The sequence below is a fragment of the Puma concolor genome, chromosome A1, assembly GCF_028749965.1.
Source record: "Puma concolor isolate L17-30 chromosome A1, mPumCon1.1.hap2, whole genome shotgun sequence".
Taxonomy (NCBI): domain Eukaryota; kingdom Metazoa; phylum Chordata; class Mammalia; order Carnivora; family Felidae; genus Puma; species Puma concolor.
In genome coordinates, this window is record NC_141667.1 from 85,619,650 (window position 1) to 85,647,517 (window position 27,868).

General features: G+C 35.8%; 1 long non-coding RNA gene across 1 annotated transcript in view; it reads left to right on the forward strand.

The window, feature by feature from the left end:
- The window catches only part of LOC147584279 (uncharacterized), a 101,063-nt gene extending 83,186 nt beyond the window's left edge, over window positions 1–17,877 (forward strand). Inside the window, exon 3 of the long non-coding RNA XR_015247798.1 lies at window positions 13,907–17,877. This is a non-coding gene — a long non-coding RNA (uncharacterized LOC147584279). The remainder of the gene's footprint in view (window positions 1–13,906) is intronic.
- Window positions 17,878–27,868: the final 9,991 nt, after the last annotated feature.

Genomic DNA, 27,868 nt, shown 5'->3' on the forward strand with positions numbered 1-27,868 from the left:
TCAATTATGTAGCTGTCTTTCTATTTTATTGATAGTGTCCTCTGAAGCACAACATTTGTATATTTAGATAAAGTTCATATTATCTATTTTTTGTTTTTTGCTTTTGGTGTCATATTTAAGAAACACCTGATAAATCCAACTTCATGCAGATTTATACCTATGAATCCTTCTAAGACTTTTATAGCTTTAGCTCTTACGTTTATGTTTATGATTCTTTCTGAGTTAATTTGTGTACCTTGTGTGAGCAGTCCAAATTCATTCTTTTGCATGTGAATATCCATTACTATTTGTTGAAAATACTATATTTTTCCACTGAATACTCTTGGTATATCTGTAAAAAAAATTGACTGTAAAAAAATGGATTGACCATAGATGAATGGGTTTATTTCTCAGCTCTCAATTTTATCCCCTTGATCTATATATTTAGCTTTTGCCAGTACCACATTGTATTAATCACTGTAGTTTTGTAGTAACTTTTAAAATGGAAGAATGTAAGTCCTCCAACCTTATACTTATTATTCAAGATGGTTGTTGCTCTCTGAAGTCCCTTTCATTTCATCATAAATTTTAGGGTCAGCATATCCTTTTCTTAAAAAAAAATCAACCTGGAATTCTGATAGGGATAACACTGAAGCTGTACATCAATTTGAGGAGTATTGCCATCTTATTGATATTAAGTCTTCTAACCCATTAACCAAGGACATATTTCCATTCTTTTAAATCCTCTTTGATTCATTTCATCCTTTGTTTCATAGTTTTTAGCATACAAATCTTACACTTCATTGGTTAATTTTTTTTACCAAGTATATTATTTTTTGATACTATTAAGATTAGAATTGTTTTTAATTTCATTTGCAAATTGTTTACGACTAATATATAGAAATATAGTTGAAATTTTGTATGTTAATATGATAACTTGTAACTTTGCTGAACTCATTTGCCAGCTCTGATTGTGTGTGTGTGTGTGTGTGTGTGTGTGTGTGTGTGTGTGTATTATTTAGTGTTTTTTAAAGTTTTTAATTTTTTTTGTAAATTCCAGTATAACTAACATACAGAGTTATATAGTTATATAGTTTCAGGTGTACAATATAGTGATTCAACAATTCTATCCATTAGTCATTGCTCATCACCGTACCTGTACTCTTAATCCCCTTCACCTATTTTACCCATCCCCCGCTCACCTCCCCTCTGATAATCATCAGTTCTCTATATTTAACAATCCTGTTTTTTTTTGGCTTGACTCTTTTTTCCTTTGACAGTTCATTTGTTTCTTAGATTCCACATGTGAGTGACATCATGTAGTATTTGTCTTTCTCTGACTAACTTATTTCTCTTAGCATTATACTCTCTATATCCATCCATGTTGTTGTAAATGGCAAGACTTCATTCTTTTTTATGGCTGAGTAATATTCTATTGTGCACATATCACATTTTCCTATCCATTTATCTATAGATGGACCCTTGGGTTGTTTCCATATTTTGGCTATTGTAAATAATGCTGTGATAAACATAGTAGTGCACCTATCTTTTTTGAATTAGTGTTTTAATATTCTTTGGGTAAACACCCAGTAGTGGAATTACTGGATCATATGATAATTCTAGTTATTTTGTTTTTTAGAAAACTCCATACTGTTCCTATAGTGACTACAGCATTTGGCATTACCACCAACAGTGCACTAGGGTTCCTTTTTCTTTACATTCTTGTCAAAATTTATTTCTTATGTTTTTGATTTTAGCCATTGTGACAAATGAAATGCCATCTTATTATGGTTCTGATTTTCATTTCTCTGATGATGAGTGATGTTGAGCATTGTTTCATGTGTCTGTTGGTCATTTCCTTGGAGAAATGTTTGTTCATGTCTTCTGCCCATGTTTTAATTGGATTATTTGCTTTTGGGGTGTTGAGGTGTATAAGTTCTTCATATATTTTGGATAATAACCCCTTTTAGTGTCTTTTATATATGAGATTATTCCATGTGCAAATAAATGGTTTTACTTCTTTCTTTCCAACCTGGACGATTTCATTTTTTTCCCCTACCTAAATGCCAGAAATTCTGTACAGTATTGAAAAAAGTGATGAAAATATATATCCTTGTCTGTGTCCTTACCTTAGAGGGAAAGTTTACAGTCCTTTATCATTAAGTATGATGTTAGCTGTGGGTTTTTCATAGATATGTTTTATCAGGTTAAGGATATATCTTTGTATTCCTAATTTGTTGAGTATTTTATTCTGAATTTGTGTTGGGTTTTGTCAAATGCTTTTTCTTTCTGTGTCTATCGAGATGATTGTATGTGTGTGTGTGAGTGTGTGTGTGTGTGTTTATTCTTTTGGTATGGTATATGATATTGCTTGATTTTAATATGTTCAAAAAATCTTGCATTCCTGGGATATATCCCACTAAGTAATGTTGTATCATCCTTTTTATATACTGCTGAATTCTACTTATTAGTATTTTACCTATATTCATAAAACTATTGGTTGGTAGTTCTCTTGTGATACCTTTGTCTGACTTTAGAATTAGTGTAACACTGCCCTCACAGAATCAGTTCAGTAACATTTTTTTCTTTGATTTTTTGGAGGAGTTTGAAAAGCATTGATGTCAATTATTTTTAAAATCTTTGGTATAATACACCAGTGAAATCATTTGGCTCTGGGTTTTTGTGGTTATTGTTGTTAGTAAATTTTTGATTACTAAATCTTTTTGTTTGTAATAGTTCTACCCAGGTTCTCTATTTCTTCTTGAATCAGTTTTGGTAGGTTCTGTGTTTCTAAGAATTTGTGCATTTCATCCAAGTTACCTAACTGGTTGAAATACATTCATTCATAGTGGTTTCTTGTAACCATTTCTATTTCTGTGAAGTAAGAAGTAATGTTACCACTGTCATTTCTGATATTAGAAATCTTCTCTATTCTTCATCAGTAAGCATATTCATAGGTTTGTCTATTTGTTTTCATTAATTTCTCAATTTTAAATTTCTTATTTCAGTTATTTCCACTCTAGTCTTTATTATTTCCTTCCTGCTTGTTTTGAGTTTAGTTTGTCTCCTTTTTTTCCCAATTTCCTAAGATGGAAGATTGATTTGAAATATTTCTTTTTTACTAATGTAGGTATGTAAAGTTACTTATTTTTCTTGAAGGACTGTTCTGCATCCCATAAGTTTTGGTATTTTGTATTTTTATTCTCATTAATCTCAAGTATTTTCTGATTTCTCTTGTGATTTCTTCTTGGACTCATTTGCTATTTGAGAACATGGTGTTTAATTTCCACATAATTGTGAATTTTTCATTTTCCATTTTGTTACTGGTTTTTAGTTTAATTTCATTTTGATTGTAGAACATACTTCTACAATTTCAATCGTATTACATTTATTGAATCTTGTTTTGTGCCCTACCTTATCATCATTCCTGGAAAATGCTCCATGTGCTCTTGAGAAGAATGTGAATTCTGCCTTTGTTGGGTAGAATGTTCTATAGATGTCTACTTGTCTATTAGGTTGGATCTGTTTGGTTTTCACCAATAGGTCTATTAAGCTTACACTATTGTTAAAGTCCTTTATTTACTTATTGATCGTATGTCTAGTTCTAGCTTTCTTTGAAAGTTAAATGTTAACATATCGAACTATTACTATTATTATTTTTTTAACATTTATTCATTTTTGCAAGTACAGGTGGGTCAGAGACAGAGGGAGACACAGAAGCTGAACCAGGTTCCAGGCTCTGAGCTGTCCACACAGAGACCGCCGTGGGGCTCAGACCATGATCTCACAAACCATGAGATCATGATCTGAGATGAAGTCAGAAGCTTAACTGACTGAGTCATCTAGGTGCTCCTCCAAGTCATTTTTTTGTTTTGTATATTTTGGGGTTTGGTTGTTAGGTGCATATATATTTATTATTGTTATATCTTCTCAATGGATTGACCTTTATATCATTATATGATACCCTTCTTTGTTTCTATTGACAATTTTTTCTAAATTTTTTAATGTTTATTTATTTTTGAGACAGAGAGAGAGACAGAACACGAGCAGGGGAGGAGCAGAGAGAGAGGGAGACACAGAATCTGAAACAGGCTTCAGGCTCTGACCTGTCAGCACAGAGCCTGACGTGGGGCTCAAAATCACAAACCGTGAGATCATGACCTGAGCTGAAGCTGGATGCTCAACCAACTGAGCCACCCAGGCACTCCTTTAATGCCAAATTTTATCTTACAGTCCATTTTTTCTTTTATTTGTTTAGCCACTCCAGCTTTTTTATTTTATTTAATTAATTAATTAATTTATTTATTTATTTTTTGGTTACTGTATGCGTGGAATATCTTTTTCATCTTTTACTTTTCAATTTATTTTATTGTACCATTTTAATTCCTTTGCCATATCTTTAATATGTATTATAGTTATTTTCTTTTTGTTGCCCTAGTGATTACAATAAACATTTTAATTTGTAATAATCAGTTCATATTAATACTACATTAATTTCAATAGTATACAATTTGCTCCTATATGACTCTGTTCTCTTGTCCCCTTTAAGTTGTTATTGTTACAAATTATCCCTTTATATATTTTTGTGCCAAAGAAGACAGATGTAAAATTATCATCTATGCGGTTCTGTTTTAAGTCACATAGGTAAAAGAAAGATTTACAAACAAAAAATATCATTATGTCTTTTATATTTACCTGAGTTATTTCCTTTATCAGTTTATAAAATTTCTTTTCTTTTTTTAAATTTATTTCTGGATTCAAGTTACTGTCTATTGTCCTTTCATTTCAGTCTGAAGAATCCCTTGTAGCATAGATATGTTAGCAATGAACTCAATTTTAGTTTATCTGAGAGTGTCTAAATTCCTATCTCATTTTTGAAAAAGAGTTTTGCTGGGTATAGAATTATTTATCATCAGGATGTTTGAATTTATGTTTCTTTTAGCACTTTGCTATGTCATTCCATTTTTTTCTAGACTCTATAGTCTCAGGTGAGAAATCAGCTTTTAATCTTACTGAGGATCCTTCTATGTGATATCACTTTTATCTTACTATCAAAATATCAAGATTCTCTTTTTGTTTTTGTCTTTTATCAGTTTGCTTGTGCTGTATATAGATTTGGCTTTCTTTGAATTTATCCTACTTGCAGTTTGTTGAAACTTTTGGATGTGTAGATTAATGTTTTCATCAGATTTGAGTTTTCAGACATTATTTTTTCAAATACTCTGTGTATTCCCTTTTCTCTCCCTCCGTTTTTGAGATTTGAATTATGTGTTTATTGTTATGCTTAATGGTGTCCCACAGATATCTTAGACTCAATTCATTTTTAATGTTTATTTATTCTTGAGAGAGAGAGGGAGAGAGAGAGAGAAAGAGAGAGAAAGTGCAAGCCAGAGAGGGGCAGAGAGAGGGAGACACAGAATCTGAAGAAGGCTCCAGGCTCTGAGCTGTCAGCACAGAGCCTGACACAGGGCTTAAACGCACAAACCACGAGATCATGACCTGAGCCTACGTCAGATGCTTAACCAACTGAGCCACCCAGGTGCTCTGACTCAATTCTTTTTAAAAATTCTTTCCTCAGTTCCTGAAATGGCGTAATTTCAACTGTCATAATTTCAACTGACCTGTCTTCAATTTCACTGATTAATTTTTCATCAGGCTTCAGTCTGTATTCAGCTACTCTCGTGAATTTTTCATTTCACTTGTACTTTTTAACTCTATAAAGAAAATTCTCTCTCTCTCCCTCTGTGTGTGTGTGTGTGTGTGTGTGTGTGTGTGTGTGTGTTCATTTTTAATATCTCTAATTGCTGAGATGGCATCTCATACTTTATTGGTTTTTTTTTAATTTTTTAGTGTTTTATTTTATTTTTGAAAGAGAGACAGAGACAGAGCACAAGTGGTGGAGGGGCAGAGGGACAGAGATAAACAATCCAAAGCAGGCTCCAGGCTCTGAGCTGTCAGCACAGAGCCTGACATAGGGCTCAAACCCACAAACCGTAAGATCATGCCCTGAGCCGAAGTTGGACACTTAACTAATTGAGCCACCCAGGTGCCCCTAATTCTTTAGACATGATTTCCTTTAGGTTTTGAACATATTTAAAATACCCTATGTAAAATCTTTTTGTCTAGGAAATCTAATGTTTCAGCTTCTTTCGGACAATTTCCATTGATTGTCTTTTCCTCTTATGAGCCACACTTTCCTGTTTTCTTTGCATGTCTCTTAATTTTATTGTTGTTGTTGTTGAAAACTGGACATTTTCTATATTATTTGGCAATTCTAGGAATGAGAGAGCCCCATTTTTTTTGTTTTTGTTTTGTTTTGTTTTGCTCCTGAATTACTTATGGTACACTTACTATACATATAGAGTATCTTCGAAGTAAAAAATTAAATTTTTTCCAAATTCAAAACTCTTTCTAATTAACACAGAAGTACCCTATATAACAAAGTAAATTATTTCTGGTTTCTGTTTTGCTTTCAAAAGTCACTTGGTAACGTTTAGGGGATTTAAGACTCTAAGTGACTAATTTCTGAAAGCATTAAACTTTAGAAAAATAACTCATTAACAGGTTCAAAAAAATGAAAAGTATGTATTAACATGGAATGCATTATTATTGATATTTTATTTAATATCTAACATAGTTAAATTTTCATTCCAAAACAAAGGTCATTATTTTGACCCAATCCAGGCAATACAGAGTAAAGTATACAAATAGATACTATGATGTGGTGGACTAAGCTTTAGGATAGGTAGTGCAGTTCATTGGGGCAGCTCAGTCTGTTAAGTGACCCACTTTGGCTCAGGTCATGATCTCGCAGTTGGTGATTTTGAGCCCCACGCTGGGCTCTGTGCTGACAGCTCAGAGCCTGGAGAATGCTTCAGATTCTGTGTCCGCCCCCTCTCTCTGCCCCTCCCCTGCTCACACGCTGTGTGTGTCTTTCTGTCCCAAAAGTAAATAAACATTAAAAAATTAAAAATAGGATAGGTGGTGCAGTTAGTATTTTCAACTCTGGTACTGCCTCATTACAGGATTGTGTTTCCTTGGGCTCAATTTCTTTGTTTGAGTAATGGACCCAGTTGGATCATTTGTAACATTCTATAATTTAAATCCACAAATCCCTAAATTTTCCAGAGTGCTGTCTTTTTGTCACATTATGCTTCACAATCTGTTTCTGTTAGGTTTTTCTGTTTACAATAGAACTTGTTAAATAGCTAACCACATCTCCAATTTGTAGTTATTAAAATAAAGTCCTCATATTCCTGGTATTTTTTTTCTTTCATGTCCTTATTTCTAACTCTGATGATCAATTAAAACTGCCTATTCTATATGAGTTTCCCTCTAAACATATTTACTATGTCTCCCTATGTACAGTAAAACCTTGGACTGTGAGTAACTTGTTCTTTGAGTGTTCCACAGGAGGAGCAAACATTTATAATTAATTTTAACTTGATAAATGAGCAATGTCTTGCAATATGGGTAGTACATGATGCCGAATGTCATATGATCATGACAGAGCCAATGGTTCCTGAAATTCACTTTGTTATATATACAAGTGCTTTGGATTGCAAGCATATTTCCAGAGAAAATTATGCGCACAGTCCAAGGTTTTACTGTATATAGCACGCTTTGGTTTTGTTCACGGTGGTGATTCAGCAGTGAAGGAAGATATCTCTTAAATGGTAAGGTTTAAATGACTAACCTAGTTGTTATCAGGGATACTGACTAGTCTTGAACAATAGAGATCTTAAAAGGGAGCAAAGGAGCAAGCTCTTTGAAGCTGATATCTTGACCCCCAACAAAATCTTGTCCAACCTCCATTACTACCATCCTGCATTCTCTTTAATTCGTCCCTCTGCCCTGTGAAGATAGATTGACAAAAGTTATTTGAGGGACAGATAAAAATGAAGGTGCTGCCTGCTCTATTTTCTCTGCCAGTGTCATTACAGGCAAGAAAATACATCCTCTACTGTCTGTACCTCCATTCAAGCATCTTTACTTATCTGTTTTTCCCCACTTCCCCATCTACATCTTCTGCTATCAGGCCCTGGTAAATGAAAAGAATACAACATAGGTACTGGCTGTAAAAAGGTAGAGTGATTGAAGAGAAGGATTCTGATTGAGTCTTCCTTTCTCTTCTTCATCATTGCATGTGATTGTAAAACCCTCCATCATTAACTAGTGCAGACCATAAAAAGAAATTATGTCCCATTTCTAAAGGTTTTCAAAAGATAAAATTCCAAATTTATTTTTAAATTATCTTTTATTGTTTCATCCTTTAATATGGAAATGGAAAGTTAGCTCCTCCCTTATTTTTCTTAGGAAAAACAATTCAAAGAACATCAGTTCTACAAAGGAACGAGCCATCAATTCTATGGTCTCTTCAACCTATGTTCTTTCCACTAATACTGATGGTTCAATATTTTTCTGTCACAAAGCAGCATAAATAACCCTGATGATGAGTCTTTTGAAAAGTTCCAGGGACGCCTGGGTGGCTCAGTCGGTTAAGCAACCAACTTCAGCTCAGTTCATGATCTCTCAGTCCGTGAGTTTGAGCTCCGCATCAGGCTCTGTGCTGACAGCTAAGAGCCTGAAGCCTGCTTCAGATTCTGTGTCTCCCTCTCTTTCTGCCCCTCCTCTATTCATGCTCTGTTTCTCTCTGTCTCAAAAATAAATAAAAACATTTAAAAAATTTAAAAAAAAGTTCCAGAGTGCAAGAGTAAAACCTAACTAATACAGCAAACCAGTGTGGGTGCCACACATGCCCTGAGCATACAGTTAGCAAATTATTCAGAATCTGTACTTTCTTGTCCTAAAATTTGAGTATAGGTGAGATGTGTTGTGTGTGTGTATATGTGTGTATTTTAAAGAAATTCCTGTCTCCATGAGTGAAGTAAAAAACCAACAGCAACCTAGGACACCTCACAATCCATGATGCTAATATTTTTCATTAAAACTTTTATTATAGTTTCTTTGCTACAAGATTCCAAGCTCAGGTCTAACCGACCCTGCAGTATGCCTCTAGCATGAAACACTGAAGTGACATCTTCAATATCCACCCTAAGGAAAGGGGTCAGGCATGTGAAAAGTGCCATTCTTAACATATACTTAGTATATTTTTTAGGCTAAGTTACTTTACAGATGAAATTAACTGATTAAATGGAGTTAAGTTGTATTTCAGTTTTTATAGGAAACCTTGGGGGTCAATAGTTTCCAGAGTTCACACAAATTCTTGAAGTAGGAGCCTTGGTACTCATGGGTGTGGATATACCCACGTCATAAGACTTGGGAGGGGTTATTAAAAAGCTCACAGAGAGAGCACAAATTCTGCACCATTAATTGTACTAAATCAAAAGTCAATGGCTGCACAACACGTAGGGACTCCCACATGTTAGTAAAGATTGTAAAGGCTTAGTGTGAGCCTGACATAATGAACATAAGAGAGCCAATTCTGTAGACATGGCAGAAAGCCTACATAACTTTCTTAAGTACATAGTATGATGCTTTGTACACAATGAACATTAACTGAATATTGTGTTTGACTACAAAAGAAATTGAAGTATAATGAAGAATAACATGAGACAAAATAATGAGATTTCCTTTTTTATCTCTTTAGCCACTAACAAAAATCTTCATCGGTCTTGTTATACTAGACTTTGTAATAATGCTTTCATATTTTTTAAAGATGGAACCACATCAAACATCTGTACTTAAGAGATAGACAAGGGAAAATAACCAGGCAAAGTTCCGAGAGAAGGACTGACCAAAGTTTGAGAAAACGGTAGTGTTGAAACAAGCCAAGGGGTGGGGTAAGGAGAAGCCAGTAGTGAGAAATACTTTCTAAGAAGGATGAAGTTCTTTCTAGTGTCAACTTACACTGAGGTTAAGTAAGAGAATGACTGAAGCCTACCCACGTGCAGCACTTTCGGCAACAATTTTGGTAGAATGATACAAACACGAGGAGAGAGGGGAAAAAGAACTCAGAATAGGTGTCTGTTGGATGTCAGCAAGTTGGGTTGACTCTCAACGATTTCTATGTTCCTTGCTGAATGGGAGGTAAGGTGATTTTCTAGGAGTGATAGATTGGGGTTATGGTACATGTTTTGGAAAGATGGGACTGAGTTGAAATAGTTTCTGTGAAAAATAGGTGAGGGAGCTGACCAGGCAGCCCTATGGACCTCGCTGGGGCTGCAGACCATGACTGTAGAGGGTCACAGATGTTTTAGTGAGGATCCAGGAATTGCCATGAATTGTCCTCTTAAACTCTGGGTTTCTCTTGAAGATGAGGACTATATCGTAGCTCTCTAACGTCAGCAGATAACATAATGCCTGAACTCTGCATGCAGGCGTACCTCAGAAATATTGTGGATTCAGTTCTGGGCCACCACAATAAAGTGAATATTATAGTAAGGTAAGGAAAATGAATCTTTTGACTTCTTACTGCATATAAAAGTTATGTTTGCCCTACAGTGTAGAGTGTTATGTGTGTGCTAACATTATGCTCCAAAACACAATGCACATACCTTAATTAAAAGTACTTAATTGCTGGGCATCCGACTTGGGCTCAGGTCATGATCTCACAGTTCCGCGTTTGAGCCCCACATGGGGCTCTGTGCTGACAGCTCAGAGCTTGCAGCCTGTTTGGATTCTGTGTCTCCCTCTTTCTCTGCCACTTCCCCCCCCCTCCCAAAAATAAATAAACGTTAAATTTTTTTTAAGTTCTTCAATGCTAAAAAAAATGCTCTCCATCATCTGAGATTTCAGTGGGATGTAATTACTGACCACAGATCACCATGACAATTGTAGCAATAGTGAAAAGATTGGAAATATTGCAAGAATTACCAAAATGTGACACAGAGACAAGAACTGAACAACTGTTGTTGGAAAAATGATGCCAACAGGCTTTTTCTATGCAGAGTTGCTATGACTTTATATAAAACAACAACAACAACAACAACAAACACACAGTATCTGTGAAGTTCAGTAAAGCAAAATGCAATAAACAAGGTATGTCTGTAATTATCTACAATTATTTACTGTATAACAAAATGCTGACCTATGTCATAAGATGACAACAGCAATTATTGACTCTTATTCATGAGCATGATCAGATACAGAAACTTCCTTGTTATCTGACTATGCCAACCATGTCCTCACACTCCAACAATAGTTCTCCCTTCTAATTCTTTCTTTCTCTGTGGCCCATTTTCTCCCCCCAGTCAACTGATGATAATTACAGATTCTTAATCATCTTTCGAATTTAGCAATGGCAGAATCTTTTCAGTGCAGATTCTTTATATTATAGCTATATTAGGGAAATACCCCAAAAAAGACCACAGTCCATTTGTATAATAGACCCTTTTCTTGATCCTCAGTTATCAACTCTACTTTCCATCACAGCAATATACTATTTGTTATTGGGAAGCAATTAGATTCAGTTTCAATTCATAAAATCAATCTTTAGTGCTAGATAAATAGTCTTAAAACTCTATATCTCATGCTAAACAAATAGAAAAGCATCCTGTTTGTTTTGATCCGTGAAACGATTGACAGAGTTAATTCACCACTGAAACTTGAGTTAAAACTCTAAATTGGTGGGGTGTCAGGGTGGCTCAGTCACTTGAGTGTCCAACTCTTGATTTCAGTTCAGGTTATGATCCCAGGGTCTGGGATTAAGCCTTGCATCAGGCTCTGTGCTGAGCATGGAGCTTGCTTAAGATTCTCTCTCTCTACCTCTTGCCACACCCCCGCTTTAATATGAAAAGAGGAAAACAAAAACAAAAACAAAAAACTCTAAGCTGGTTTAGTGATCAAGAATATTGTCTCTCATTTTCTGTTTCCTTAGTGCCTTGTGATGACTTTTTTTCCCTCCGTGTGTGGGTAGAAGTAAGCAATGAAGAGTATAAAACAGAAAAAGGGAAGAGCCTGGGCTTGTATTCTGTATAGACTAATACGAAGGAATCAACTTGAACGCATGATGGCCAATGTCAGGCATGTCATAGGACAGCGGGGACAGGGCATATTTCACATCAATTCAAAATAATCTCTGTGCTTTCCAACTCATTTTAGCTATATGAAAGAAGGGGACAGACTGGGATTCAAGAAGATCATATAGCTAGTAGCTTTCAAATTCAGACTGTATGGAATGTATAAGAATATCTGTCCATCATTCTAAATTGTGCAGACGCTACTCTTCATTTAAAAAGTGTACCAAAAAAATTGCCTGATCATAGCCATGTTTTAAGATCTTTAACGCTTGTCTACGATTAGGGGCAAAATGGCTTTAAATTTTTTTTTTTTATAGAAATTCTGGCTTTTCTGTGAAGATCAGCCTCTTCCTAAGCTGCATCAACTTCAAATATTCTGCTGGCAGTGTCCGCACAAGAGGCTGCTAGGCTTCAGTCTGCCACAGGCCCTGGGATTCTACAGGGTCTAGAATCCTATGGTGTATGTCTATTCATTTCAAATAGTTTTCAAAAATAGAAAAATGTGAGAGGATGAATGCTTAATATTAAATGAAAGGGATCTTGGGCTACAAAGCACACATTCTGCCTCTGTTGTACAGAATCATAATTTGAGGTTGAAATTTATATTCTTAATGTAATTTCAGAGTGGAACATAGCTTTTAAAACAGTAAAACAATAAAGGTGGCCATGCATAGCTTACAGATATCGCTGTGCTGATAATGCCTGCACCGAAAGTGTCAGAGTTCTCCACGCACACGTTACTTTTAAAACCAGTCAAGATACGAAGAGAAGTATTAAAACACTTGAACCATCCTCTGAGAACATAGGGAGTGGGCGAGAGATACCTGTGAGTTTTGCATCAACACTTCCAATATTGAGACGCAAATTCTCATTTGGTTTCTGCCTGGATTGTCCAGGCACACTATAATGTTAATTACATCTTACAACTCCAGGATATCATTAACAATATGTAAAATCCTCATTTATATTGTTTTCAATTTGCATTTATTCTTATATATCTTTAGGGCTTAAATAATTATGGGAGGTAAAAACTCAAAACGTTGGAAATCTCCTTGTGAACCACAGTGATGAACACGAATATGGCCTTGGTAGTACTTGGTACCCATTTAGTAGAATCTGGTGCTTACTGTGGTCACCAAGTGTTGTACTTTCCAACCACAAGAGAGAAGGCCGTTAATGGATTCCTGGTCTCTAAAGAGGCGTCTTAGAAAATGCAAATGCAGATTGCGGTAAACAGTTCTCCAGCGCAATGCTTACCTTACAAGCGAAAGGTGATTTTTTGGAAATCAATTATATCAACTTTCTCATCCTTACCTTGGCAATATTTTCAACTGCATTAATTTCTAATTTAGGTTATTAAGTATATGACAAATTTGAATATCCATTGTACACTCTACCTCATATTTTAACATTATCCAATTACCCAAAGAGACAGACGTAGAGTACTTTTATTTTAGGATCAATTATGCCATATTGCTAAATGAAAATGACATCGTCTCTTAGCATTATCATTAATAAACCACTCATTGGGAAACTTGTATCATTTCTCTCAAAGTCTCAAGATTTTTCTTACCAATATATACCATCTGTCTTTCCGGAAACAACAAATACATTTAAAAAGCGAAACAGTTGACACTTCAACTTTTACCATTTCCTCCCTCCTTTCTTCCCTGCCCGCCGCCCCCCCCCCCCCCCCAGCAAAAACAACAGAAAATTATTTGAACTCGCTGGAAAGAGTTGGCTGTGATTAATTGCCTTTCTTGGTGTGTGTGTGTGTGTGTGTGTGTGTGTGTGCGCCACAGTTCATTTTATGATGAAGATTTCTGACTCGAGCAAAAGACGATATATCAAAGTTTAAATATCAGTAATAAAACAGTACAGGAGATATTCTGTGACTACTTAGATCTGAAAGCATTTTATTGAAAAAGGTTTGTTTTCTTTGGCAGCCTTCCATGACCTCCTACTGTTGACCAAACTAGCAGCCTGTGTCCTGTTTGAAGAGCTACTGCGGCAGAAGCCGCTGCCTCCAAGCGTTTACGGGATTTATCTCTAAATTAATATTTTCATCGAACACGCTCACGATACACCTTACATAATCTTTAAATTATAGGGAAACGCTAGAAGGGTGTTCTGCAAGTCACTGGCTGGAGTCCTGCGAGAGATTTATGGCTCTCTCAAGTCGACATTTGTGACTGACCTACAGCACACCAGGGCTGCTATTTCCCTTTCCTGATTCATGATAAGTGCAGCTGCCTCCAAATAAGCCTCCCGAGCCCATTAATGCTCAGTCCATTCCCTTCTGGTAAATACGCACATCCCCAGCCTCACTTTTGAATGTTCAGCGGCGACAAAGTTGAATAGAAAATCAGGTTGCCTTTTCCTGTTCGAAACCCTTTGCCAAGTGCCTTGTCACCAGAATGTGGGCGCCCCAGAGTCCAACTTAACCTCTGGCTCTAATTAAGGAGATACTTTCCAATATAGTTTACTCTCGCAAAAATAGCAAGATTGTTTTCTCCTGGCAACACGGGTTTTAAGGTCCTACACTGGGATGCCTTCCGTGTTTTGCTGCCAGCACCATAGCTAATTAACAAAATTGCATAAAGATTGATATGAAGGTAAATATTAAAGGCACAAAAGGGAAGGGAAGGCAAATTATTTAAAATGTCAGAAAAGCCAAGACATTCATCTTCCCTGCCGCAATTTGTTTTTCATTAATAAAATATACATTGTTTTCCGCTCGGAAAAGTTATTAGTGGCAACACGGTCTGCACGAAGCTTTGTCTCTTCTGAAATGAAGTCTTTGTTTAGACATCGGTGATGAGGGTTTTGTGCCATTGTCTAATCTGTCAGATTAGATGAGCAAGTGTATTTAGGGGTGCAAAGATGTGCAGCCACACCTGCTGTGCAAAGCTGTGAATTCACAACTCTTCTGACTATTAAAATGTGTTATCCTGGGAGCTCTTTTGTTGTAATGGAACTGTTGGTGGTTGTGTGTTTGAAGTCGCGCAAGTGTCAGGCCTTATTACAATCATAATAATCACTCCAAAAATAACCTCATATTTCGACCATTTCATGTTAATGCGCAAAAAATTAAAGGCTAAGCACCTAATAGATTTGAAGATGTGAAAGTGATTTTGCACTCAAATCTTTCTAAGCAAAAACGAAAGTCCATTAATGCAATAATATTCACAACCCAGAAAAACTATAGCCATTTGAGAGAGAGTTTTGAAATAATACAGGACGTGAACAAAGGACACACAACCAAATGTGAAGCCAATATCGTGAGGATAAAATTATTCTCTGAGCTATATTAACTGTGATACTTAAAAAACGCTAATTATCATTTCTTTATCTGTTGATGTTTGTCCTTTTCATGGGAACCTATCATGATATTTTATTCCCTCAACTAAATATTGGATTAAGCCTAAACAGAGCTAATATTTTCTACTTGTCCCTGATTATATTGGCCACTTTTTTTGTGTGCAATTTCTTTTATTTTACTTTGTTGAAATGTAACTGCCCTTAATAATCTTGAAACAAAACAAGGAAATAGAGCTGCTTCATTTATTAACTCACCATGCAGTTCCTAAAACCTACTTTTCTACCTAATTTATATTTTTGATATTGGAGGTTTTTGTTGAGCATTAGTGTTCTTTAAATAAGCGTTGAGTGTCTCATAAATCTATAGGACTTTCTTCATTATAAGTTAGAGCATTTGCTAAGGAATGAGAGAATTTTTCTTTTCAGTATTTTAAAAAGCAAGGGAAAAGAGAAAAGAACAAAATGTTAAGCCTCTGTTGTTACTTTTATAACACTAAGCAGCTTGTGGCAGGTTTAATAGACCCTAATCTAGAGAGGCCTTTTTAGGGACCTTAGACCTGTATGGCCTCATTAATTCACATGGTGCGTGACAGTTCAGAGGTGTCCTAAACCAGCCATTACCTGCATAAACAGGCTCTGATGCCAGCGTGGCACGTTCACTGTCCTCAGATCAGAATTCCTCATCCTTGATAGCTGTGATTAGACAAAACCTCCGTAATGTAAGAATATTTTCTTTTTTTTCCTCTGTAAATACCAATGAAATCTGATCACGAACTACGGTGCAGTACCTTGCAAAACAGATTTTTAAATATTTTTAGCACTATCCCACAAGAAGATAATGCACACTTAACCGAGAAAAGATACTGGCTTAAAATAATGGAAAGATATTGGCCTTCTCCAACTCTCCAGAAATTGTCATTTTACTGAGACTCGGTCATACAATTAGGTGGCCCTCATTTGACAATCATTACGATGCTGAGACCCGGATTTCATATTGTGTAACATCTGGATGGTCCTGCACATATAGCAGGGTGACAGCTTCACACATTCCTTGAAAAGAGGCGTCCACACACTGACAGTTACTCATCATTCAGAACCAGAAAAAAAAAAAAATGAAACGAAAGAAAGATTTTCCTCCTGACTCTTAATTTAGGCTAATCTATGTAAAATACATTATCTAATAGCAACCAGCACAGGAACAGTTTTCTGGCACATTTGCAAATTGCAGCTGGTCTGAATTATAGCAAGAAATATTTTACCTTGTGATAGAAAAGGGAAAAAAGTTTTTACCAAAGGCCAAACTGTGTAATAAAGGAAATTAAGAGTAATTGAAGATTTGATTTAATTTAATTAACTTTGTAATAATCTTAAATTACTTCTCTTTTTTATCCTTATATAAATGCCCAGTGAAGACATTGAATATGAAAATGCTAAAATAATATGTAAACCTGGTATTTTAATTAAATCAGTGCCAAGCTAATTTCTAGCTATTACTTGTTGAGAGAAGTCTTCGTGATAACAGGATTGTTCATCTCAAGGCTGTATAAAGTGATGAAAAACATATAAATATGTGAAAATTAATATCTGCATATGTGTTTTTTTCTTTTCAAGTACGCTGAAATCTTCACAAACCTTTAATATTTCTCATTGTGCTCGGTTCCCCCAACAGTATTGGTGTTTCAGTCTCTTACATTTTCCTCAGAACCCTGTGTCCTTGTTTCCTTGACTAGTTTTGATCTGGATAGGTAAAATACTGATGCTGCTTAAAACTTTCCTGCACAGAAGACATTTAAAGCAAGGCAGATACAAAGATTGGTTTTCCTTTCCTGAAATTAATGAAAGCCACTGTATGCAATGGATATTTAGTAGAGAAAATGCATTATTTTTTGGAAGATATTTTTTTTAAATGTTATGCGGACTTCTCTTGCTTTGCAGTGTATCCACACCAGCTAAAAAGATTCAATAGTCTGACTACACTTTTACGTGCTGGATTAGTCTTTATATTTGTTTTGATAGAAAAGCAGGCAACAGCCTATTTCATGGACAATAAATTCAAGATAGTAATGATGAGATAGTATTGCCTCAGCTAAGTGCACCCAGATTGGAGGGTCACATATTTGACCTCGATCTAGTATGGTCCTTAATGAATCTATATACTTGATTAGAGTTACTGTCTTTTTATGGCTCCAAATAGCTTTGCATGGAAAACTAGCTCATTTTAAGTAGAGTTGAGAGAATTATTTTGCTTCCAACGAATCTCTGAAACTTTTCCAAAGACTTTTGAGTGCTTGCTTTAAAATTTTTGCTTCCCAGAAAGCTACCCTTCTCCTTGCCAATTTTGGTCTTGTTTACAACCTTCATTGCATAGAAAAGATGTGCTCTTCTGCCACATTTTAAAGGTATGAAAAATTTGGGTTTTTCAAATAATCAGCAGAATTACTGAAATATTGTATGAAAGCCCTGGTCTTGCAGCTATTTAGGAATTTTGCAGATCTTCCTTGCCTAGCCCATTTCTTAGGGCAGAGTAGAAGAATTGATGCTGGCGTGTCATATTGAGAGATCAGTGTAAAAGTAGCAGTAAGACAAAACAAAACAAAACAAACAAAACAAAACAAAACAAAACAAAACAAAACAAAACAAAAAAGAGCCAGGAAGGATTAGAACTCAGAGCCATTGGAGGTCTTCTGTCCTATTTTGCGTGTGCTTTGTTTCTTTTATTCATTTACTTTTATTTGCATTCTGTCAGCTTCTAATAATAAGTGGAATTTTTTTTTTTATAAATTTTTTTTCAACGTTTTTTATTTATTTTTGGGACAGAGAGAGACAGAGCATGAACGGGGGAGGGGCAGAGAGAGAGGGAGACACAGAATCGGAAACAGGCTCCAGGCTCCGAGCCGTCAGCCCAGAGCCCGACGCGGGGCTCGAACTCACGGACCGCGAGATCGTGACCTGGCTGAAGTCGGACGCTTAACCGACTGCGCCACCCAGGCGCCCCAATAAGTGGAATTTTTATAGCGTCTGGTTACAGATATCACCTCTAATGTTCCAGTGTGCATGCAATGAACCTGCTTTATTATGCAATGGTCTTTTACAGTCTCCCTGCTTCTGTGATGTAGCTCTCTTCTCATCTCTGCTTCCAACTCCCTCTCTCTTTCTCTCTGCTTCTCCGGCTGCATCACTCACTCTTAATTCAAGAAAGTGATTTCTTACTTCTTGTCATTCTCTTTCTTTCTACCACTCACTCTCAATCTATCAGAACTCACTTCCTGATTCTGACTACTCTGGGCTCATGTATCTCCCTCACTCCGTTCCTCTTCCAGAAATATGATCGAAATTCTTTCTTTCTTTACCTTTTTTTTAAATGCAGCTTTCAGAAACTTTTATTTTCCTTCTTTGTCTTTACTACCATTTAGGATTTGGAGGGTAGACAAATTTAGACAGTAAAATCTCAAGTTCACATCACTCCGGGCACTTCTGAAGGAATAAATATTTTCTGAAAGTATCCACAAATATGAAATGGTAGACTCCTGCAGTATTACTCATTAATAAATATAGTGAAGGTTTTCAATCAAGGACTTTTGGAGATGAAAGAATTAGCTCTCAGGTGTGGGGTATTGTCTCTAATAACAACAAAGAATTAGGGTACAAATAGATGACGTGTGCATATTTCCAGTTTTGTCTCTTAATGTTGGACTAGGGTCTGAATCTGCAAAGACCAAAAGCACTCGGAGTTTACATTTTTTAGTGTATCACTTCACTCACTTAGATTGCTTTGCTGTTGTTACTTCATGTTCTAAAATGGGTTGGTCATGCATTCTTCTTAACATATGATCTTAAGTGGATGTGTTGATGTCACAATAACAGTGCCAGAATAATTAAGTCATTCTAACAATATCTGGAATTTCATATGTAATTCAATAGTTACACGAGTTTTAAATAGCATTAATACATCCCTAAGCCCACCACAATGAATATACTATATAATCGATCAGTTTTGCCTAAGTTTAAAGACAAAACAAAAATGCAACTAAAAAGAGATTACCGCATCTAATTTAGAACTTCTTTTTTACCGGGGTTACAAACGAGGTAATTTTCAATCACACGCCACCAAAAGTAAGCACCTCACAAATAACCATTTTAATAATTTAATTCCATTTAATTCCAATTTTGAACGGAAATTCTCTAGTAACTCTGTCAGATGAAGTCTGTCCTAAAAACAAACAAAAACCCTCTGTTGGCATAGAGATCTCCAAATAGTAACGAAAGTGAAGAAAATTAGAAACAAAACAAACAAACACACATTAGGGGAAAAATAAACCTCACAGTTAAACCTAAACTGAGGACACTGAAGCCATCTCTAACATCTCTGTATAATTTGTAAATTATATATTTTTTTCCTTGGTAAGTTAATGACACATGCATCCTTCCAATCATTACTAGGGGGAAAAAAACCCTGAATGATATAAGTGTAATTCAAAAGAAAATAAATTGATTTGCCTTTGCTCCATGTAACTGTCACTTAAGTAGGCCATAAGCTATGATGTAGGCAACACCCACGGCTTATTGTAAGAGAGCTCACATTCCCATAGTCCAGCTTCACATACCCTAATAAACAGAATAAAATATTTAACGTGATGGTAAAGCTCAGTTTTCTTTCACTTCTCCTCGACGATAATTCCATAGCTCGGTATCCTGCACATTTGTGCCTGAAGAGGATGAAGTATTTTTCTTTTTGGATGATATTAATCTATTTTGCTGTCTTAGCAGGGATACATTAACCAGGCCGAACTCTGAACACGTTTTTATTTCTTACCATAGAAAAGACAGCCAGATAGCTCATTAAAATATATCAATGAATAATACCTTCTTCCTTTAAATTAACTAATATCTAAGTTTAATGAAGCTCAGTTTATAGTAATTTTCTGGCTGAAGTGCTCTTCTTTCTGCCTAATTATGTGCACCGTTTTCAGACAACAAGGAGTGTCTTTAACATTAGATAAGAACCTGGGCTTTTATCTCAATCAATAGTCTTTAGCCTTTGAACTCGTGTCAGTGGAAGACCAGTCCGTCACATTCAGTTCTACCTGATCTCTTTTTCTTCTTGATGCATGCTGCCATTTACAAAAGAAACACACACACACACGCACGCACGCACTCACGCGCGCGCGCATGCACGCACTCACACATGCTCATACACACCCAGGCACACACCTAAGATACAAGCAGCAAAGTGTTTAGATTATTTGTGTGTCTGTGTGTATGTGCATGCACACGAGCATGTGTGGACAGGATCCTTTATAGCTGTAAAGATGTGTGACTGTAATGATGATGTTAAAATTTTCTTGTTTCCTTTCACTGGGCTTTGTGTATCTCAAAGGAGCCCCATATGGTGCTCTTTGTCCGTGTCATTACCTCGTTACAGCCACTGTCTGCCAGCCAAAGGTAGACCGAGCGCTGCAGCTGTAGACAGCGATACAACTGGAATTGTCTAAGGTCAACAGTGCCGTAATTACTTTAAAATGTCAGCGTACAATAAAATACAACAGTTCATCTGGCAGAAAGCAAATTAGCTTTGACCATAGCGTAATTACCCTTTTCTCAGCATCATTAGAAGAGATCAAATCTCCACATTCAGTGTTTGAGGAAAGGCCATCAGAGTACACTCTACCTGACAAGGATGCACATTTGCCATTTTCAGATGTAATTAATTGTCCCTATAATAGAAATTTTTATATTTGACTCTGGAATTGAAATGTGTAATAACCTGGCTTCTTCATTTTAACCATTTTGATGCTGGAAGGAAAGGTATGTTTTGCCTAGTACAAATAAGTAATAGCAGTATCGTGCAGAACGTATTTTTCATTTTGGTAACAATTAGTTCTCCTTGCAGGAGTGATTTTTCTGAAGTGACTTCCACGTATATTAAGAATGGTACTAATGTCTATGTCTATATCCTACATCAGAGGAACCTAATTAAGAAATTAGCATCATTAAAGGCTTCCTTTCATAGCTTCTCTCTCTTTTTTGCCTGTGTACTTTCCTATCTGGCTGGGATGATGTGAAGGGAAGTAGCTTTTAGAAGGACTTATTAGAGGTTGATTGCTGCCAATGATCTTCATCTACCCCTCTACCTCACATGCAAGGACAATCTAGGTAAACGAGTCCCCCTCCCCCATCTCCCACAGGATTAATGAGCCATTATGCCAAGACATCCTCTTTTTTTCAAAGACACTCACCATTAATGGTGGAAGGTACAAATGCACCAATGATATAGTAATTTGATTAACTCAGAAACAAACAGCAAGGAGCTGACCAGTGACAGTCCCTGTAGGGCAAAGACTTCACTGCTTGTTGACTTTCATTAATATTTAAGGGTGCCAAGGATGCTTTAAGCTGATTTGAAACGACTTAAGGTGTCTAAGCAGCATTTCTCCGTGTGCCTGGTTGTAGATACACATGAAAAACAGCTGTTTTGTATCAGAAGAGCCTTGCACTGTATTTGGGGAATTCTACCACCATAAAGATGTTTACGTTTTCTTGATGTTTCATTCACTGTGTTGTGGGCTTCTTCATATTTTTTCAAATGAAAGCATGTTCTCTTGAGTTCAAAATTCTCCCTTTTGAGCACAGATTTCCTGGGGGGAAAACTATCTATGAAACCAACAAGGAACTTTATAGTTGGCAAGAAAATTCTTAACACAACCCCTTCTTATTGAACCATTGCTAGTTTTAATGTGCTAAAGCCAAAACAATAAACAGGCTTTCTGGTAAAATCACTGTAGCGTATCACTGATCAGTTTATCTCTTCAGAGCAGAAAATTATGGCACATACTGAGCTTTCTCCCCAACTGCTGAGTTGCTTTGTTCCTCTTCAATGTCATTTATAACTCAGATCATTTCACAACGTAAAAAAAAAAAAAAAAAAAAAAAAAAAAAAAAATAAGGCCAGAGGAATGTTTAAAAAATAAGCAAAATGGTCAGAAAAAGCTTTTAAATAGATGTGAACATTTGGGAAGAAAGAGAAAAAAAATTGCTTTTTGAGTTCATCTTGTTCCAGATTAAATCAAGATGCCTGCTAATATATTTAACGGATAATTTGTAGAATTCAGGGAAGTAAATCTCACAGGGTGAGCTTGGTAGGACTTACTTAGGCTAACACTTTTAAATTGGCACGACTGACCAAACTGGAACTTTCAGCTGCTCGTGAATGGCATAAATTAATGACTTGCTATCACTTTGAGAGAGAGTGATTTTTTTTTTTTCCCCGCCTAATAATACTTGGAAGAGCCCTTGGCAGGCTAACAAGGCCTCTGAAATAGTCAAAACTTGCAGTTGCCCAGAATATAAGGCCTTTGACAGTTTACCCAAACTCACCCTTATTCTCACCTTTTCCTAATGCAAACTCACCCTCCAACACCCCCACCCCCACCCATGTAACCACAGGTCTCTCCACCTTGGTGCCTCTCCACCTCTGTGTCACCTTCCCTGCTGTCTATTACTGCCCTAAATAAGATTGATATTACGCTGTCTATCTCAGTAGTATGTCCATAATGTTTCGCCCCTTATCCATTTCACAATTGTATCTTTCTCTTCTGAGTATCTAAAAATTTTATCATCTGATGAAATAATCCACCAATTAGATGGTTTTTAGAGGTTTTTTTAGTATCCCTCCTCTTATTTGCATTAATCTTGTTTTAATATTAAAAATAAGTTCTTATGAATGGCAGAGATCACATACTATTTGTCATTTTTTTTTACCACTGGTGTGCTATAATATGCACATAAGTAATTTTTTAAATTATTGAATAAATTAATTTGCTAAAAAATTAGGGAAATGTGGGAAAGATATGAAGGTATCAGTATCTGTATAAAATTAGTAACTATGACTTACATATGGTGAAAATGATTAAGAAAAAGTCAAATGCTAGATTCCTAAATCCAAACAGTTCTTCAAATTTTTGTATTAAATCCATCCATGATTCAAAAGCATCACCTTATTCTCATTTGATCCAGTGGCGTAACATGAATAACTACAGTGAAAATATAGTCTACGAATACAAAAAATGACATCAAGTCAGGAAGATGTAAATCAAAGCTGCCAGGGGGCGCCTGGGTGGCTCAATTGGTTAAGCATCTGACTTTGGTTCAGGTCATGATCTCACGTTCAGTCTGTGAGTTTGAGCCCCTCGTCCAGCTCTGTGCTGACAGCTTGGAGCCTGGAGCCTGCTTCGGATTCTCTCTCTCTCTCTCTCTCTCTCTCTCTCTCTCTCTTTCTCTCTCTCTGACCGTCCCCCATTCATGCTCTGTCTCTCTCTGCCTCAAAATTTAAATAAACATAAAAAAAAAAAAGCTACCACTGGTCACTGTGCTACATACTCAGTATCTGGAAAAATAGAAAAAAAAATAAAAGTAAGCATTCTTGAGGAAATCACAAAATTAATTTATCAAAACATAAAAAATGTAAAAGAGAGATAAATATTAGGGGAAAAAGATTAAAATTAACATTATGTACACCATTTAGAGCCAATATGTTCCTTTTGGGATTCAGCCAATATTACAGAAAAGGCAAATAATCTGTATAGAAAACAATGTATCAGTTTTCCTCAATCAACTGAGCAAGCAGTCATTTAAGGGTACCCAAATATACATTTGACATTTTCTTTACTAAGCCCAGATTGCTAAGATTATGTCTTTATAATTAAATATTTGTTAAAACTATCAGCCCACTCCACTTTTTTTTTTTTTAAAGCTTGACGTCAGAAAGCATTTCCTTTTCAATTAACTGAAATCATTAAACTACAAGTAGAATTGGACATCCAAGACCTAGTAACTGGGTTTCACGTTAAAAATAAAGACAGGTTTAACATGAGCAATTAACGATATTTTAATTTATGCACATTTACGTTTCAACCGTTTTCGTATAACTCCTTAGTTTAGAACTATCTCATTTTACATATAATGCCTAATCATTTTAACACACTTTCAAGAGGAGATTTGCATTACTATTCTTTAAGAGAACTATTTCATGCCTTTACTTCTCTCAGAACTCAAATCCCTACACTCATTCTCATTCTCAGTTCATGATTTGCTTTTATTCCACTGACAAAAACAAAACAAAACAAAAACAAACAAATAAATGACTTCTACCTCTGGCCAAGATGGGAAAATAGGGATCAGGTTTACCCTCTAGACCCAAGGCATCAAACAGCAGACAAAATATAAAAAATGAAAGTTTTCAGGACAATGGAAATCAAGCAACTAAGTACAATGACCCCTGAGAGATGGGAAATCAATCAGGTAAGCTCTATTACTGCCACAGTTTACTGCCTTAAGAGAGATTCCAGGTTGTGGGATAGGGAGAGAAAACACGAGGGGACCCAGCACACTTCCTGCACGGAGGAGACAAGAGCTGAGAGTCTGGGTAGTTGAAGCTAGGTAGATGTCGCAGAGCAGACTAGCAGAGAAAAGACATCTGCATGAAGAGAGAGCCCCAGACACCTGCAGAAAATACTAGAGGAGCAGTCAGAGCCTCTATGTGAATGAGGAAACCACCCAAGGCCAGACAAAGAATAATTTAGTAGAGTTAAAGGGAACAGCGCTAAGGCTCACACAGGATCCAGAATAATGCTTATTCTCACCAACTAGATAGGAAAATTTCATAATTTATGGTATGGTAGGTAGCATATTCAAAGCAGGTTGTGCCTCAGCAGTGGGAAATAATTAGCTCTAGGCTAAGCACTATTCCATATTTGACTTTGAAAAATCATTATCAAATATCTAAAAGGATCAAAATGTTTTTAAGTAATTTAATTACATTTCAAAGCAAAACTCAAGAATATTTATAGGAATACAAAATACCCAGTTTTCAACAAGGTAAAATCAACAATGTGTGGCATCCAATCAAAGAGTACCAGACATACAAAGAAGCAGGAAGAAAAGATACATAATTAATAAGCGATCAAACAGATATTAGAATGAGCAGACAGAATTAAAAGTTATTACAATTTTATTCTATGTGTAAAAAAAAGTTAAAAAGAGACATGAAAGATATGGAATAACAAGTGACAAAACAAACCCCTTTATCATACTTCTAGACAGAAAAGCAATATCTGAGATGAAAAATACACTTGAGGGTGCCTGGGTGGCTTAGTCAGATAAGGGTCCAACTCTTGATTTTAGCTCAGGTCATGATTTCACAGTTCATGAGTTCAAGCCCTCAAGTTCAAGCTTGGGATCCTCTCTCTCCCTCTCTCTTTTCCCCACCTCCACTCTCTCTCTCTCAAAAATTAATAAATAAACTTTAAAAAAAAGAAAAATACACTGGATGAGATTAGTGGCAAATCAGATTTCTTATAAGCATAGATGTAAAGTTCTAAACATAATTTTAACATGTGTCCAACAGTACATAGAAAAATAATACATGATGATCAAATAGGTTTTATCCTAGTAATATGGGATTAATTTTAATTAACAATATTAAATTTGCACACTACTGTATTAACAAAAAAGAAAAAAATCATCTCAATAAGTGAAGACAAGTACTTGGCAAAATATGATATCCATTTATGATAAAAACTCAGCAAACTAGGTTTCAAAGGGAACTTCATCAACCTTATATAGGTCATCTACAAAACACCTACAGAAAATAACACATTTAATGGTGAACATTTAATGTTTTCCCCCTAAGAACAACAAGACACGGATCTCACATGCTCATTTCTACTCAGTATTGTTCTATGGTTCTAGACAGTAAAAGCCGGCAAATATAAAAAGCATCCAGATAGGAAAAGAAGAAATATAACTATCTTTATTTTTAAGTGACATGAACACCTAAGTAGAAAATTCAGTGAAAACTGGAAAAAAAGCTGTAAGGACTAATGAGAAAGTTTGGCAGGATTGCAGGATATGGAAATAAATATACAAAATTAATTACATTTATATATCCTAGCAATGAATAATCAAAAATTTAAATTAAGAAAATACATTTTAAATAGTCCTCATCCTTCATGCTAAACCTCGTTCAATGTGCTCTAGCCACACTGAGTTATTCCCTATTTCTCAAAATACGAAGTTTATGATGGCTTTAGAAATTGTATACTTTTTTTGTTCTGTCAGAAGCACTTCTTTGTTCCCTATGCTCATGGATAACTCACTGAAGTATCAAGATCTCTGAAGATATATCACTTCCCCTGACAAATCATCTCTGACCATCCTATCTGAATAGCCACCACCTTGGAAACTTCAAGCACTGTTGATGGGAATATAGACTGGTACAGCCACTGTGGAAAACAGTATGGAGTTCCTCAAAAAATTAAAAATAGAAATACCATATGATCCAGTAATTCTACTACTTGTATTTACACAAAGGAAATGAAAAAAAACTAATTTAAAAAGATATATGCATCCCCCAAAAAGATATATGTTTATCAAACCCTTATTTAAAATAGCTAAGATATGGAAGCAAACCAAGTGTCCATTGGTAGATGAATGGATAAAGAAGATACAGCACATCCCCCCACACACACACACACCCCACACAATGGAATATTACTCAGTTATAAAAAAATAAGATCTTGACATTTGAAACAATATGACGAAACTAGAGGGGATTATGCCAAGTGAAATAAGTCACACAGAGAAAGACAAATGCCATAAGGTTTTACTCATATGTAGAACCTAAAAAACAAAACAAACAGAAAGCAGAAACAGACCCATAAACACAGAGAACAGACTGATGGTTGCCAGAGGGAAGGAGGGTGGGAAGATGAGCAAAATGGTGAAGAGGAGTGGGAAATACAGGCCTTCAGTTGTGGGATGGATAAGTCACGAGAGTAGAGACTGTAGGGACTATAGTTAATGGTATTGTAATAGCATTGTATGGTGACATATGGTAGCTACACTGTGAGCTTCACGAAATGAATAAACTTGTTGAATCACTATGCTGTTCACCTGAAACTAATGTAATATTATGTGCGAACCACACTCCAATTAATAAAAAAATGAAAAACTCCACTACAACCACCCCAATCACTTCATATCCTCTCACTATAATTATTTTCTTCAGAGCTCTGTCACTGTCTACTCATGTGTTTATTTTTGTCTCTCCTATTAGATGGAGAGTTTCATGAGAAGAGAGACGTCACTATCTTGTTGTTTGTATTTATCATCTAGAACAGTGTTTTAGAGATAGTAAACCACAAGTTATCTATTTTATATTAGTGGGTAGCATACTTAAATGTGAGCTGTTTTAAGGTATTAGTTTGTTTTTAAAGAGCTTTTGCCTCCTGTCTTGAAACTTTTCTAAAAATGATTAATTTTCCGGAATACAGGGAAACAGTTATTACTTGCCTCTGTGGTATCAGATAATATGATGTCATTGTAATTCTCCCTGATTGTTTGACGGCAATGGTGGGATAGGAATAGTGGGCTCCAGATGTACTTTCAGTCAGAATAACTCTATCCTGGGTGTAGACTACATACATGCTAGTTGCCTTACATACGCCATTCCATTTACTCAAAAAGACAACTATGAGCATTTCCATTTGTACTGTGCATATGAAGAAATTGAGTCTTGGTAAGGAAAGTTA